General features: G+C 42.0%; 1 long non-coding RNA gene across 1 annotated transcript; it reads left to right on the top strand.

Moving 5' to 3' along the window:
• The first annotated feature begins 7,257 nt into the window (after nt 1-7,257).
• LOC118311016 lies at nt 7,258-9,842 on the top strand. Its single transcript, XR_004793889.2, has 3 exons — nt 7,258-7,397; nt 7,522-7,630; nt 7,742-9,842. It is a non-coding gene; the product is annotated as an uncharacterized LOC118311016 (long non-coding RNA).
• Nucleotides 9,843-17,491: the final 7,649 nt, after the last annotated feature.

Below are 17,491 nucleotides of genomic sequence, written 5' to 3'. Positions count from 1 at the left end.
TGTGCTCATTCAGAAAGCACTGCATTCAGTATCATGAGCTCAAGTCATCACGACTTGAACACAATTAGCCCGCAATTCCACAGGTGGAAACACTGGAGTCAAACTTCTTCACACACCAATCAGAACCTTAGAATTGATGGCTAAAAGGGCCATGGGGCAGTTTACTAGTTTTGGGACAATGGATCCGCATGAAGGAGAAGGAGGAGGAGGAGGAAGAGGAGGAGGAAGGAGACAAAATTGTTTCAGATGAAATTCATGGAACTCTTGTTAACCATGTCCTTGTCTGCATGGGATGTGGATGAGGGAGGCTGGGCAAACAGTGCAGCCAAATCTTAGCAACTTTACAGTGGCCTCAACAATCCGAAACCTTCATAGAAAATAAGAGCTAAGTTATTTACATACTGCTCTCTGCTGTAACTTTGGGGCCTGCACTCTGCGCTGTTACAGCACCTGTAGCTGTTGTGCTGTATGCTGTCTGATATGCATTGAATTACTGTACCATATAACATACAGGTACAGTAATTTGCGGTTACTTTATGCTCCTAGTTTGTAAATTGGATGGTTTCTCATCATCTATTTTTGTAGAACTGACAGACGACCACCTGATGGAGGCAGGAGACATAAGAGAAGAAAATTGTCATTTTGGTCATAGCCAACAACATCATTTGCTTACAGAGGAGACAGACAAAATGTTCCACTTCATGTAAAAACTGTTCATTTTCTTATGTTAGGTTATTATTTAAATGGAATGATTGATGGAGTGGATGCTGATTCAGTAAGATGGAAACCGTGGATGTCTTAAGCAGAAGTATTTATCATAAGAGCCCAATATTGAGGAGACTTCCGGTTCGCTACACAGATCAACAAGTTCACAGTGTTCGGCGTCCCAAGATAGCCTGCCTATCTCTGGTCTCTGTAGTGTATTTAATTTAGAGTAATGTCTTCATCTCACCTCCAGAGAGACATCAGCTGATCAACGATTGTTTTGGCAAAATAGATGAGATGACGTTGCGTTGTGCCCGAGAAGTCTCGTCTTAACAGTTTCTCAGGGAGGATAGACGAAAATTCCACAACAACTTTGACCATTACATTTTTCTCACCCATCATTATACATGAGAATATGTTTTCAGCGATTAGGGTCTATATTACAGCCGGTGTCTGGTAATAAAACTGGGGTTGGAGAGGTTTGATTTTGGATCCAAATGATGGGAGTCTGGTCTAAACTAGAATTTGTAACAAATAGATCTTAGTGCTTCTCCTGAAAACTTGTGGATGTAGGACTATTTTTAAATCTTTGGGAATGTCATAGCAGAAGCAAGGTAAAAAAGCTTTGTAAACATCCTCCTAACTATTGCTTAACTTCGGACGTGACCAAATTAAATCTTTTTGACAATTTGTGAGCCACACTTTGCAGTTGCCTGTGAGGTCCGCGAGTATTTAGTTATCAACTTCCACTTAAGCTCTCTCTAAAAGTAAGAACTTGCCACCAATTGTTTAACCCCTACATCGCTCTCCCCAAAAATGTAATAATATTTGAACTTCCTATCACTCTTGTAATGTATATGTAAAGAGCTGTTTGGGTTCATGGACAGGGATATTAGATACACATCAGCAATTCCTTTTTTAAACATAATTTCCATTTTTTTCTTAATTTCTTTGATCCTGTTTTATTGGAATCTTAAGGATGTTCAAATAGAGAAACAGGCATATATGATTTGTGGGCCTTTACTCCCTTTGGGTATTACCACTGTAGCCACTTACCTCCATTGTGCTAGATTGCAGAATATAAATTATATGCTTTTAGTAGAAGAGCGCTATTAATTCTTTAAAGCTTTAATACAATTCATTCATATATTCATCAGATCCCGGGCTTTGTTTGTTTTTCAACATATGTTAAATAGTCCTATACCTCCCACTCTTCATGGGCTCATATAAAAATCCAATCCATATTTTTCAAAAACAATGCTTAAGCACTGCCATCAGAGTAAGTGTCTGAATTTGTATATAAAGATTTGTACCATCCGCTAAAGGATTCGGCAATTACATTGAGTTTCGTAAGAGGATAGGTTGAATCACTAGATGTTATCTTTTGTATTATATTTGATGAATTCTGCTTTCTCAGTCTGAATGCTAATAACCTACTCACCCCGCTACTTGCATAATATCATTGGACAGTGAACCTTAAATTAGATTGTTCAGGAGCATTTTATTTGAATTTTGTTCATGTTGTTGTTTTAACCTTTTCATTTTCTGTTCCAATTCTTCTTTTGAAGCCCCCCCTTCTCTTCCTTCGCCTTTAAAATATGCTTTTGCACAGCCCCATATATCCAAATACATGGTATGCAGCTGTACCAAAAATAAAAGACACATTTGGTTGTGTTGTGAGTATTTGCAGAGGTATTTGGTTTGGTGTTGTGGTGTACATTCGGGGGAGATTCTGAACCAAGTATGCTGATTCAAAATTGAATTAGGTAAGAACAGCAACAGCAAGAGATCCTGTTGTTCTGTGTCAGTGTGGTTCTGATGTTTCAATTAGATGTAATAAATGAACGAAGAGAAACCTAAAAACTCAAAGATGCTGTCTCCACAGTAGAGGATTTGTTGAGTGCTTGATGGTTGACACATGTATTTCTGCTTTACAACATTGTCACAGTTTAAGTTTTCTTTTCTCTCCCTTGACTCATCGTATTATCTCAGTGCTGCTCTCGTTAGACTTCATGTTTTTTAAAACTGTGTCTTTTTAAATATTAAAATATTCCCTACTATTAATGCCAGAGCATTTCACAGTTTAGTGGATGAAGGTGTGCAAAACTCTAGGCAGTCACACGGTTGAGAATTGGCAAATCAGCAGCGATCGGCTCTGCAAACCTACTGTGGTTAATGGCCCATCGGATAGTCAGCGGGAACTATCTTGCAGGGACAAACTTTACTTTCTAATACCTTCAATCATATGCAGGCAGAGCTCCTGAGTTACGGGGAAAAACTCCTTGGAGGCACCGAATCTCCTGTACCTTTTTCAAAAAAAAATCGGTGATCGGTGAAGTGCAGATTGCTGTTTGACTGTTCAATGAGCCGTATAGTGTCTGCAGCAGAGTCATTAACCCAGTGGCCAAAATTGACGTGCTAAAAGAGCCAGTAAATGGACACATCTGTCCCAAAGCAATAGCTTGGTTATACACATGAATCCAAGCAGAGAAGGAGACGAGAGAGCTGCAGCGCCTCATGATATTTCATCCCGTTTTCATAGCATCAGATAATTAATCAAACTTAAGTGTAAAGATGATCACTTGATCATGCATCAGTTCAATAACATCTACCTAAGGTGACAGTAACCACCTTTGGGAAAATGTTATTTAAATCGGAAACAGACAACTTTTTGGCTTAAACTTGTCATTGTGATGTTAAAACTGATTGCACAGTAGAAAAACAACACCATTTGCGCCTATATTTTCCTATAAGAAGGTTTTATTCTCTTGGCCTCCAGGATGCAGCTATCACAGGAAAATGATGACTCAATTTATGACACAAAGGAACTGCGTCATCCATTATGTAACCACTGGACAGAATGTAGTCTAGTGTTTGATTTGGGATTAATAAGAATTAATTAATTAAGAGGCTTGGGGGTTTTATATAATTTTACCCCATCTGAATCCAACTATTCTAACCAACAGCAGCCTCTGCAGCCACAAGTGCTCATTAATTCTGTTTAGCTCTGAGTCCGAACAGTTTTCATGTAGAGAAAACAAAGCTAATTAGTCTCTTTACTGGAACTTCGACTGCTCTCTGCTATAGATGTTTTCACGTCGCTCAACATACGTCACATTCGTTGCTTTCACTGGTTATCGGTCTATCCAATTGCGTCCGGAGGCATTTTGGTCTGCGTCCATTGGTAACGCCTCTTGGAAATCCAAAATGAACCGAGAGGTCGCAGACTAATACACATTTGAGTATCAGTGGGGGGTGAAAACTCCACGCAGAAGGGCCCAATCGGCTGATAGGTTCAAAACTAGAAACCTTCTCGCTGTGAGGGCTAAAACACCGCACCACCATGCTGCCCATACCTAAATCCATGGCAGTGTCACAGCTTGTAAACATAAACTCTTATTTTTAGCTGATGGTGGTGCAAGAGCAGCGTCAAACCTGTGAAAATCAACATTTTGACTGTGCGTGGCTTTTCAACATAATTGAAAAAAACCACACATTTTCAGTGCCGTCTGTCAAATGCAACATTACGAGCCCGAGGAATGCGTCGAAACATCCCGCTGTGAAAACCTTTGAACTGTCTGCGATTAAACACATGGGAGATATTCCCCCGGTGGCTGACTGCATCAGTGTTTCCTACTCCCAGATGAAAAGGGACTGACCCAGGTCCGCTTCCAATTTGAAGGCAGACTTGTTTGCACTTACTGCAGATCTGTGGACAGTGACATGCTGTGTCGTGTCACGTTTTTAATTAGCAGTCTTGTGATGAGGAGGTTTGGTTACACTACGGTGAACATGGAAGATTGTTGATGCGGTGATGCACCAGAGTGTTAAAGCTTGTAGTAAAAAAAGAATATGCAGAGAAATGAACATCCCCACCATGTCTTTAATGTAGGTATTTAACCTTTAACTACTTCACTTAATGTCACTTTGTCCCAGATGAGGGTCACGGCGAAACAAAAAGAAGAGGGTAGGACACTGTGGAGCAATGCTGCCCCCATCTGATGGCGCTGAAAAGCAGTGAAAAATGAAGTGGAAATCTTTCTGAGGAAGGGGACACTTTTCAAAATGACAAATTGTCGCTGCGTCAAGGTAGTGGCACCTTTTCTGATCTCTCCCCCAATGGCTCCCAGCCTTGTCACTGTCAAACAGAGAACTACTGTTTCTATTTTAGATGTTAGTTGACTCAATTTTTGTTTCATGTGAAAAGGTAAGCATCTTCTTTTTTGTTTGAGTTATGTGATTTCAAATAACAGCTTCCAGAAGTGTTTAATAACATATCAGTTAAATAAAGTGTAACAGCTACAGTGGCTCCAAATCCTGGTATGTTCTCTTTTTCTTATTCTTTATTCTTGTAGGTTCAGGTTCCATTGGTGGGCTTGCCCATATATCCTGCATACCTGCTTTTCTTTTTCGTTTTGGGTAAATGAAAACCCTCATCATCACAGTCGGGCTATTAAAAAAATACTAAAAATTACCTAATTATAGTTGTTTTTTCTTTTCTGTTCCATCATTGACAGTGTACAGTCTTTAAGGCCTTATGGTTTTTAAAAATATTTGGATGTCGCCCTAATAGAACATGGAATGAGTTCAAAATGCCAAAAGCCCATGAACCACTAAAGTACTATGCAAAATTGCTGTACTCGATGAGATGAAAGTGGGATCTCCCTTTCATCAGATCTGGCGACGTCCCCTGTGGAAAGGATTATGGTCACAGTGGAATACAGGCTGCAGCGCATATCCCGTACACACTCCCACATCCGTGGCTTGTGTGTGCTGAGCTATAGTGTGCTCTTTGTGAATTATGTATAGAAAAACCAATCTTGATTTTCAGCTGACAGGGTGCGTTCTTTGCAGCTGTCAATCAATTCAGCCGGTCTCTTAGGCTGCTGTGGCATGACATTTCTCCTGGCACAGTACATGTGCCAATGACAGCCAGTCAGTCACATCAGACTTCTGATGGGCTGTGTGCATACATTGGCCTCGAGTCTCTCATGGTGAGATTCCTCTCACACTACAGTTTCTTTTGCACACAGTTTAACAGTCCAAGCACAGAAACACCTTCGTGGAGCACGCATGATTTACAGTGACACGGCCCGTGACTACTCCGCACAAAAAAGCCTATTGCAGGCTTCAGTGGCAGCGCTATCAGTATTACAGTGTTCAGTGTTCAAAGGAAGTGACAGGAATTTTAGAATGTCGGGCGTAGCACCAGAGCAGGCGCATATTCTTTTCATTTAATTTATCTATTTATTTGTGACGAATTGTGTTTGTCTCTCCGAGTTCACTTCAGTGAGTTAATTCCACTGAAAATATCTGAGCTGCTGAGCATAATTCTGAAACTGATCATTTGCTCCCATTTCTTATTCCGATGGTGAGATATTGTAGCTCCCTCTACAAGGCCATTGCGTTTTATTTGGCAAATGTCAGCTACTCGTCCAGTTCTGTCTTGCAAAGTGGATTTCTAGCAAACAGCACTAACTCCAGTTTCAAATGGTGAAGACGTTTAAAAGTGGATTTGAAACCCACAGTTTTCTCCTGCTCTGTTGACAAATGAGAAAGTTCCTCTTGTCTTTATTCCTCCTGCGAAATCCAGTTCAACCCCACAGAGAATATGACACACCGTCAAGTAATTCATGATTGGTTGGTTGGTTGGTTCAAAAGTCATTTACATTTTCTTTGCCTCTGGGAAATTGTGATCAGTGTTTATTTTCTCCTACAAAATGCATTGATCAAAAATTCATTAACAAAGGTTAATTGACAAAGACAACAATCACCAGTAAGGCTGCAGATGTTACATGTCGTAGACAACAAAGGTAGAATATGTCATGTGAAACAAGAGATGATGAGGAAAACTAACATGTGGCATTTGGCTTTTTTTTCTGTCATTGGCATCAACAACTTTTTTGGGAAATATGCTTTCTTGAGGTTTGATTGAAGACTAGAACGTCTTCACTTTACTACTTTACTGTTATTTATGTGTATGAACAGTTAGGACTTTGTTTATAATTTTGATGATTTGATAAAAGAATCTTTTGTAGGTTGGAATGATGTTTGGTATCATGTATTTCATGGGGGAATATGTATGGAAACGTTTGATTATATGATCCCAACTTGCACCAGCATCCCACACTGACTCATGCTGTGGTGCAATATCATCCAGACAACCAAACAGCAAACCAAATAAACTCTTACTGTATATCACCTCTCAAAAGACCACATTGCTCATGAAGTAGAGGACAAATTTACAGATTTCACTTCACCCTTCGTATATGCAGAGCATGCAAAGTGCAGATGAGATGTTTCCAAACATCCTCCCCACCTCCTGACCTGCAAAGAAAATCTCTTGTGGCAGGAATAAAGTAAGCAGCATCACAGAGTGTGCGCTAGACCACATGGCACAGGAAGTGGTGCTGAAACATTTACAAACCACCTCGTATTATTCTATTGGATCTGACACGTGACGAAGGAAATGAAAAAAGTGCTCCACCTACCTTTGTGTTTCAGCAGCTGAGAGAATTAAATAGGCTTGTTGCACATTTATGAAGATGACAACCAGACAAGTGAGGCGAAACACACCAGTGGAATTTTCAATGACACTGATCTTAAAATAGACCGTGTTTTTTCTTGTTCGGCTGACCATGTGTCTGGAATCCTGGGTAAACACAAGAGGGAGCGGCCGATTCTATGTGGCTGTAAGTGTGATGTGAAGTGACAGGGTGTCGTGGTGGAAAGAAGACTGTCCTTTATTTACTCATGTTCAATCTGTTGAGTGTTTTCAGAAAAAGTATTAAACAAATTGTAGATTTTCCTCTACAGAATATGTGACATTCAGCCAGGAGTTGTGTTTAGAGTCTGTGGTCCCAACATCCTCCTCAGGGTGCTCACTTAATATCATCGAGGTTCATGGTTTGGGTTGAAATTGATGGTGAGGATTATGAAATGATCACATTTTGAATATTTTTTTAATTTATTTTTGTACCCATCCATCCATTCTGACCTACATACTTCATGACTTCATCCTTTCTTCCCACGGCAGACTACAGCTATTAGGGGGATTTGTCACTTGAACATATCGCCTGCTGAAACGTCTGATTCTGCACATGGCCCGACCATCGATATCCTCCTCGCCTTATTGCCCGGCCCAACAGCAGAGCCGGTATTGTTTTCACCCGGTCGGAGTCTGGGTGTGTGTCAAATGAGCAAGTTGTGGACACATCTACTGTAGCGGGGACTACCACAGGCAGTTTTAAGTACTTTGGCATGCATGTGTCTGTCTGTCTATGTGTGGACGGATTTTGTCATCGTGGTAGCCTCTGTGCAAGAAACATCCATGCAACTTGGCGTATAGCTGAGGTAAAAATGAAGGACGAGTTCGAAGATGGCTGCGGTCTGATCCATGCACGTGAACAAATGAGGCTGTTTTGAGGGCAAACGGAGGAATTACCCGCTATTGGTATAGGGTGTTCCTAATCAAGTGCTTGGCCAATGGTATTTTGGAACATTTGTCAGATCAGACGCAGAGCAAACACCAAGTCCTTCTTCCCTCTTTAAAGGACTTATGCATTATCTGACTTCTGAACATGAAACCAAGACGTACTCAAAGAAAAAAACGGAAATCTAACCTTTATGTCCACTGTTGCTGTTGCTGTACCACGATGTGAGTGATGTGCCTCCTAAAGTGTTTTACTGCCTACTTCCTTTTTAGACTAATGCCTGCAATTTGGCAAGTGGTGAATCTGTAAAAACGTGGTATTACTGCAAACAATTTTGAGCACTTGCCATGGCTTTTATTGCAGGCATCTTTGGAAGGCTTAAGCATCTAAATGGGCAAGTGTTGTAAATGTATGTGTGGATGGCTCCCCCACACTTTATAATGCAGCAGTGTAACGGTTAAGGTATATTAGTAATAGAAACATACTGTGATACTGGTATTACGGATGCAAAGCTCTTCTCTGCTTTGGTCATGGTCCTGAGAAACTGAAGTGCAGTGACGTGACACATGCTGCTACTTAGACATGTATATATTTCACATGTATCCTGTCAGTTACACCCCTGTCTGTCAGTATTAGTGGCAGCTAACGGAGACAGATGATGATGATCACTCCTCCCCGGATATGTATTCACACATCAAGCCTGCTCATTCCCCAGTCTGTTATCTGACAGAGATGTGGGAGCAGTACCCATGTAGAAAGAAAAGGATGCAGCCTTTTTTGGATCCAACTGCACAAAACTACTAAACTAGCACACACAAGCTTAAATCTCAGCTTTCCCATAGACACAAGACGTGCCCCTGCCAAAATGTGTTTAATAACATAATGTCATATTTAACCAGAAATAGGATTACGAAGAATACTAATCATTCACATATGAAGTGGTGGGTGGATTCTTCCTCCAATATCAACAGTAGTTGGGGTCATAGAGTCGTTGGTTAGGATTGAGTTTGGAAATTCTGTATGTTTATCACTTCTCGTCAGTCGTTATGAGGTTTCTATCTTTTTGAGCCTTATTTGAATAAATAATGTATGTTAAGGCCAAATTGACCTAGATTTGTGAGCTTTACAAATTAATAGCATATTAATTTCACTTCACTTGCCTAGCTTAATAGAGTAATTGCAAAGCGATAAATAAAGCAGCAGGAAGAGAACATAACTGGACCCAAAACGGAGCCATGCTGCACACCATTTATTAAAGATGTGGATGATGATAGGGGGACTGAGAACTGAGCAACAGCAGAGCAGAGCTCCCTTTACATTAACAGCCAGTGACGATGGTCAGGAAAGGGAAAAAAAAATCAAAAAGCCAAGTGGATTTGGTTGAGAGTGTAATAGACTACAATGTAATGAAATAGTGCGAAATCTGTGACAAATCCGAGGAGATCAGTTTCATTTTCAGAAATGCTCAAACCAGCCCATTTGACACCAACAATCATGCCACTGTCAAGCTCACTGTCCAAGAAGCACCTGTGTTTGCATTAACTCTCCAATCTGATGTTTGATGTGAACGTAAACTGAAGCTCCTGACTGAAGCACCATTTTCAAATAATCATTACCAGCTCCATTAAAGCAGAATTTGTTGCGGTGCTGTCATGTTGGATTACATTGGATCAACAATGCCGCCACTATATGTGAAGATAGTTACGTGTGCTACTTTCAGCTTTTTGTCATGTTTTCATTGCTCGAAAAACTCATACATAAATCATAAACTCTGAGTGTTTTGGTGTGAATTACTGTGTTGATGCTTCCTTGATGGATGATATAAGAATACTTGACAAAAGCATTTTCAGCTTCAAGATCACAGTTTACGTCAGGATGATGGCCGTAACTATGGAAACTAGTAATGACAATATCCCCAAGAGTTGTTTATTATAGGTGAGACATGCAACATGAAACGTCGTCTCAGTGTAAGAGGATGCTTTTTTTTTTAAACTCTGCATCATTTCTGACGCATATAAGCAACTGCATAACCACAAATCACACAAGCGCTCCACTGAGCAGCATGATGAGTGACAACGTGTGCTTTTAAGTTTTGACGCTCAAGGATTTATGTGAAAAGACCTGGAATGTACTGTAAATCCTTATTTTTTTTATCCACGTCCTCCTCTGACATTAAAGTGTGTGTCCCAATGGTGTAGGAAGAAAAAAAAAAACATTTGTGCAGACCTATTTAAAAAATGGATATGCTTAGGTATTTTCCATGATCATCGTGCTGTCCCAACTCTTTGAAAACAACAAAAGAAACTCATATGTTTGCTTTTTCATGAACAAAGGCTTTATATACGTACTATATGTCTGCACTTGGCAGGCAAAACTGAGATAAGCCTTCAGAGTAAACATGACAGCTGGCATGTACAGACGGGAAGTCAACTAAAGAAAATAAGCACAAAAAAAAGCACATAGCATCCAATCTTAAATCCTAATACAAGCAAAAGAAAACTGATTGATATAAGCACTCTCAATGCAAAGCTGACAGTTTGTTCAAACAAATTGTTTTCATTTACACAACCCAGCAATCTTATGATTCCATTGCACTTTAAGGGACAGCATATTACTGACCACGGTATTTAGTGTCCCTCAGTGTGGGGGCGAGGGGATGCTGACAGCTTACAGCACATAACGCTCATCCAGTGCGGCCTTTGAGTTGGATATGACGATGACTTCATTGTAATCCAATTTATCTGGCAGCTCACACTCCCATGACAGTAAAGTCAAGTTGTTCTGATGAGTGCTGGTCACTGACGACCGAAACATGTCCTAATCCTGTTTGTGTGGAAAACAGTCCTCCGCCGTTCTAGCTGAATTTAAAATGTAGCGAAATCCTCAACGATTTCATGCACTTCCTCCTCCATCTCCGACATCTCCGGTTTCTTTAAATATCCTACCATGGATAATTGGGGTCACATGTAAAAGTCTATCTAATATTTCCAGTGATGCTTTTCAATTTGAAATCATCATAGTTACTATAATCACCACACCACATTTACCACCACCATTTATGTAAATGTCTGTTTCACATTTACATAAATTCTCCTACTGAGGAGAATTTAGTTTTCAACCAAATTCTCCTCAGTAGCTTTTCTAAGCACAAAGCAGGAGGACTCTTTGGGAGTGAGCTGATCAAAGACTTCTAATGCATTCATTGTTTTAGTGTGTGTAGACGTGTACGTGTACATGTGCGTGCGGGCGTCTCAGTGATTGAGGATCGAAATCATTTGTTTACCAGGGCCAGGGTCTATAATTGCATTACTAATAAAAATGAATGTGCTCCCATATCCTCAGCCATAATGGGAAATAAGTGGCAGAGAATGCCGACTAAAGTCCTTTAAAAGACATGATTAAACTTGGTTGTGGTAATCAGAGTGCAATGAGATGCCTCCGTGTGCACAGCACAGGCAAAACCTTTTTTTAATGCTGAAAATCTTCCGTGAGCCAAAAGGAGTTGCATTTTGTTTACTCCCCTCAGATGCTTGCATGGCGGCGCTTCAAAGTAAGTCGTCTCCTTCCTAGCAAATTGTTCTCTATGACAGAGGTTAAAATGTGATCCACACAGAGCCATGTCAGGAATGTCATCTGCCAGTCGCAGTGCTCTCACTTGTGAAATTTAATCAAAAGTTTGTGGTCATCAAGCGCAGGGAAGTTGGAGGCAAGCAATCAAATATACATCCTGAATAGACAAAAAAAAGTCATCAGCAAAGGCGATGGTTTTTGGATGTGCAGTATGTGGTGCCATTAAGGCGTTGCAGAAATGCATTGTGGATCCGTTGCTTCGGCTTTGCTTGCATTGTGTGCAGGAGAAGTTAAGAAAAGTTGAACTTTTTTAGCAGTGCAGGCACCAAGACTTAAAGGCGGCCACTAGCAGGTCCCGCCTGACATCAAATCTCAAAATGAGTGTGGAGACAGGAGGCAGATGCAGCTGGTGAAATTACAGTGTGTAAACCTCACTCGCTGACACATTAAAAGTCGTGCTTGATATCCAGATCCACAACTCTTGCGTCAAGCGCCATTGCTAGCACGTATGTCTTATAAACCGAAGGTCGTGAGTTCTAAGCCAACTCGTTACACGTGGTACTCATCTTTTCTCCTGTACGTTTATTTTCACAAAATCCCACCCTGAACACAACACTATTGTAAAATGAATGACGTGGGCGTCACACTAATGTGGTTAAAACCATCACAGACGTTGTCAATTTAATGCCTTTGATGTAATGAATGTATCATGTATGGAGTAAATAACATGAATGACAAAAATAACATAAAAATGAATGTAATGTAATGATAGACCAGCATTGTTATCATTACATATGTGAATATGTAGGTCAGTGGATAGTAGAGGTAAGAAAGTTTACATGTCAGTCCCTATTATAAGTGCCACTAGTATTAGGGCCACTCAAAGGGGAAAAAAATTCAGAGATTACGAGAATAAATATATATATATATATATATTACAAGAAAAAAGTCATAATATAACAAGAATAACGTCATACTTTGAGGAGAAGAAAAGTTATAATATAAAGAGAATAAAATTATAATTCTAGGAGAGAAAGGTTATGATATAAGAATAATAACATCATAATCTGAGGAGAAAAAAAAGAACAATATAATGGGAATAAAGTTGTATTTTTAGTCAGTTGTCAAAATCCCACTGACCAATGGCGCCACTTCATCAGTCACATGCAATCCATTTAACACTTCAATTTTATTATACAACCATGACATGAAGCAAAAGCACAAATAAATGTGGATGCGCCATCAAACAGACAACAGCCAGTGACAGACAGGGTTACTGGTCCCAGTGTTCTGGGCCATGGCTGGCTATGAAAGATTAGACTGAACTGGCGTGACACCAAGTACACCAGTGAAACCTGAACATCCTCACAGGTGAGGTGTTTAAGGACAAGCTGGGAACACTGAGGTGTCGAAGTGAGTCTGCCCAGACGTGTGCACTTGAAGGCCACAGCAGAGGAGAAGCCGTAGCGTTTTTTGAACCAGCCTTGAGCGGGTGTCTCCCATTGTCCCTGTCGCAAAAATTGGATGACACAGTTCGCGTCTTCAGTCAGCAAGGTGTGACTGAGCAGGATGAGGACCTGCTGCCTCAAGGTACAGCAATTTTCAACCATTTGGAGGGGTAACAAATCCCCCAGCCAGATATGAGCCCTGCCAACCAGCAACCAGAATACGTGACCAAAAAACACAAACAAGGATTTGTTTACGTGGTGTTCAGGGCAGCTTACCCAATTCCATCCCGAGGATCAACAAAGTGTTTGTGATTCTGATTCCAGAGAACAGTGGATAATCCGCTACAGGGCGCACAGACACAATACGATACAAGCAACTTCATCAATCCCACGAGGGCCAATTTGTTTGGAGCAGCTTGGTGTGCACATAACACAATAACATACAAACGAATAAATAGTACAACAGCAAACGGGGGGGGGAATCAGATAAGACAATGTCGATTATCAGCTTTTAGTCAAACCGCAGAGGGAATGTACGTTTTAGAAAATCTAAAAAACACATTTAGGTTTTCTTATATCTTGCAACAAAATCCAAGACTGTCCTTCACCAAAAAAACAAAAGTTTTTCAATCAGCTTATTACAACGTAGATATGGTCTTTTTGAAGAGCACAGACCTCTAGGGATAGTTATGTGCAAGGTCGATAGAGGTCATTGGTAGACCGGGTAAGTCCGTCAAGTTTGTGTATTTGAATTGATTAGTTTATATTCTGTAAAAATAATCATGCTTATTCTCTGCAATAACCCTAACCCTTACCTTTACAAGCTCATTAACCATGCGCTGGTAAATCAAATAAAACCCCACAATGCTCTGGGGCGAAAAATGTATTCGTGGTGTCAATTTATTTGAGGCGTCCCTCCTGGTACCGGTAGAGGCGCTAATTGAGGAAAGGGGTCGATTTGGTCTTATTAGAGCGAATGAAACTCATACGACATGGTCTGTCGTATGAGTTGGTGGATTAGTTGCAAAATCCTGCTCCAGAATATTCTGAATGCTGAAAAGATGCGCTCTTCGAAAATGGTGCAAAAACCGCAGAGCCGACACACAAAGTGCCCTCATGCGTACAAAAAGTGGAACTCATGTTTGGCCCTGAATATAATGCAGTGGGAGAGTTTTCTCCACATGCATGAAAACATGACGGGCTCACAGGCAAACGCATATCGCAACCCATCTCCTGCGGCTGTCTGAACATAAAGTGTAGACTGTGAAAACACACAGCCCTCATGTTGTCGTGTTGTTATTCTATTGCAAAACATACACGGCTCGCATTTAAAACCACAGCAGTGCACGTCAAACACTGCAAGAACATACAGTACAAACACTAAAGCCGTGAAACTCATTGACTTCCTGTTTTCTTTCTCCTCTGGCTGTAGCCAGTGTCACATGACATACCTTCGAATGCCCGCTTTAACTCATTCATCACTTAATACATCGACATTATTCATTTAAAAATCTATTTAGTGGAAGAACGGACATTTATCAAGTTGGAAAACTCTTCCGATGTTTGCTGTCATTTCCTCCTGAAGCCCTTTAACTCTGTCAAGAAGTTATAACAACCAGTCCGGCCTGTGGAGCAGAGGTGGAAGGATGGGGACCGGGGCTCCAGTCTGATTGGACCTCCTCTCCGGAGGCTCCACCGGGGGATGTGGAGCTGCTCTTTGGCTCCTCCCGTCTCTCACTGCTGTCAGGAGCCTGTTGGAGGGATTAAAGGAGGGAGGAAGTAAAGGATCAGGTCAAACTACTTCGGTTTTTCGTCTTTTCCTGTCTACTATTCCCTTGACCTCAGTGGAAAACGTCACGAGGTCAAGGAAAGGTGTGAAGGAGGATTCGTAGGACTCAGGAAAAGCCGACAGCAGGGGCTCAGCGAAGCGGATTCCACTGACACGATACCATGTTACCATGTCATTGTGCGACGGCGGATGTTATTGGCGTGCGCCTCCCGCGGCGAAAGTACAAATGTCCAAAGATGGACTACAAAAAACGCAGCGGCTCGATCCATCATTTGTACCATCGTGTGCATTACAATGAGATGTAAATGCTTCATATGTAACATTAACTTACATGATCACCTGCGTCCCTCCTGGGTCATATTCATACACTTCTTCTTTTTCTACTGCGAATATCGTTTACGTTCGTGCATGGCACCTCGTGTTAAATATCGCGTCCATTTCTCCTTTCCTTTCGCACAGGAAGGTCCAGTGTACCCTATGGCAAAGGAGATAGAAAAGGAAGCGTTGAAGCACCTTTCCTTATGCATTTGGAGAATCCGAAGAGCTCTTATAATGGCCGCCGATGAAATACTTCCGGGTCACCGATTTAGGAAACTTCCTTGGCAATTGCTGCTGCAGTAACATCGATGGATTCACTCTGCGTTCCCTGTCTAACAAAATGGATCATTGCATGTCTTCATTCCTGTTTCTCTATTGCTGTAATGGTTATCAGGCTGCTCTGCTTTACTATAAAACTATAACATTGAAGTAAAGAAAGCAGAAGTTACTAAATGAGTATTATACACAAAATCATTACAGGAATACTAAAACTTCTATACGAAGGGAATGTTTTTTACGCAGCAGTTCTCTAGTTTTATTGACCATCCAAGGCACATTCACCCATTCACACACACATTATCTAGCACACATTCATGCGATGTCGGCACAGCCGTCCGGGGCAAATTGGGGCCGAGTTCCTTTCCCAAGGAGACTGGAGGAAGCGGGGGTCGAACCTTTCGACCTTCTGGTCAGTGGGTGACCCTTCACACGTTGGACCCAGGCCAGAGACACAAGCTGAGGATCCAGGGGGAAACAGGATTACAGTCTCCTCCTGGAGCTGCATCTGTTTGACACCATGGGGGGGGGGGGAAAGATGGACAACAACACATTAGGTCGCTTGCAAGTGCATTCACCTAGTAGGTTGGTTAAAAGATTGTGTGTGGTTGAACTGTACTGAGGAGTTCTTATCTGACCTTTTAACAGTTCTGGTCCCTCTGTAGGTACTGTAAGAGGAAATGGGGACCGGCCAAGGAAAAAAGCATCTCCAGTCTGCTCAGCGGCTCGGTAATTTTGATCCAGACATGGCGATTGCCCCGGCCTGCAGCGCCTCCGCCTGTAACGCCGGTGCCGCACTTCCACAAACGGAAAGACAAACACTTTCCGTCACCTCACAATCTCTGACAGCGGATGAAAGGGGGTTACTCACAGCAAGATTAGGAGGGTCTGGTTGTTGCGTATGCTGTCACAAAGATTTCCTCAGCAGCTTCCCATGTACCATCTGCGCAAGGCAGACAAACTGCTGGCAAGCTCGCTCGGCGGGAGCGGCTGCACTCTTGGCCTCAGGTTGGAGAGAGGCGCGCGCGCGCTGTCAGACCATCAGTGCGTCGGTCTCAGTGCAGGTTACTGCCGCTGCCAGACGTGCCTGCTGCGACATTCGTGCCACTGGATGCTGAACGGATTGTCGAGTCAGCATCTACAGACAAAGCCGATCAGACATTCTCCCCCCTTTCCCCCTGCCAGTGGCCGTGCCACCCGGTCGTTCACTGATCGCGCTGCATGGTTCCCGACTCCCAGTGCCAGCGGCGTCTTGCCAGATCACGTGTGGTGGCCTGACATGGAACAGCCGTTGGAAAATAAGGTGAAGTCTTGCGCACAGTGCCAGGTTAATCACAGACTGGCTCCCTCGAGTGGCCAGACTTCCCCAGGGCCCAGACTCATACCTCAGACAGCCTCAGTATGTATCACCGTTGACCAGGGGGCCAGAGTCTGTCAGAGCTCCCACAGTGGCTCCTAGTACAAGGGACATGCGATCCCCCTTTTCACCTGCCCCAGTGAATCATTTCTGGACCATCTTCTAATGGTCTGCATTCAGCATCCACCAGGGGAAGCAGGGGAACTGTGCAGGTCACAGCGCCCCCATAAATCTACCATTCTGTGGCACTCAACTGAGGATTCTGACGCCATAGAAAATGTCCAAATGATTGAGGCCATTCAAATTTGATATGAGCAACAAGAAACTCGAGTAGATCAATAAACGGCACGCATTGTGCAGCATTTGCTGCTGGTTGATTCTGCGTAGGCCCGAGTCGTTCCGTTTCTATGGAGCAGCTCCAGGATTTGACATAATCCCCTAATGAACCTAAAAAGGAAATGTTGTGCTGGCATTCTTTCAGAAGTAACATTTGAATCCTTAATTTGAATTGGCCAGCATAGTGACACAGTGCCCTGAGCTTTTAGAATATTCTATATATATATTTGTATGATAATTTTTATCTTGCTAAGACAGA

The sequence above is a fragment of the Scophthalmus maximus genome, chromosome 5 (assembly GCF_022379125.1).
Source record: "Scophthalmus maximus strain ysfricsl-2021 chromosome 5, ASM2237912v1, whole genome shotgun sequence".
NCBI classification, from domain to species: domain Eukaryota; kingdom Metazoa; phylum Chordata; class Actinopteri; order Pleuronectiformes; family Scophthalmidae; genus Scophthalmus; species Scophthalmus maximus.
The sequence above is the reverse complement of the archived record's forward strand: the minus strand, read 5'-3'. Positions and strand labels throughout refer to the sequence as shown.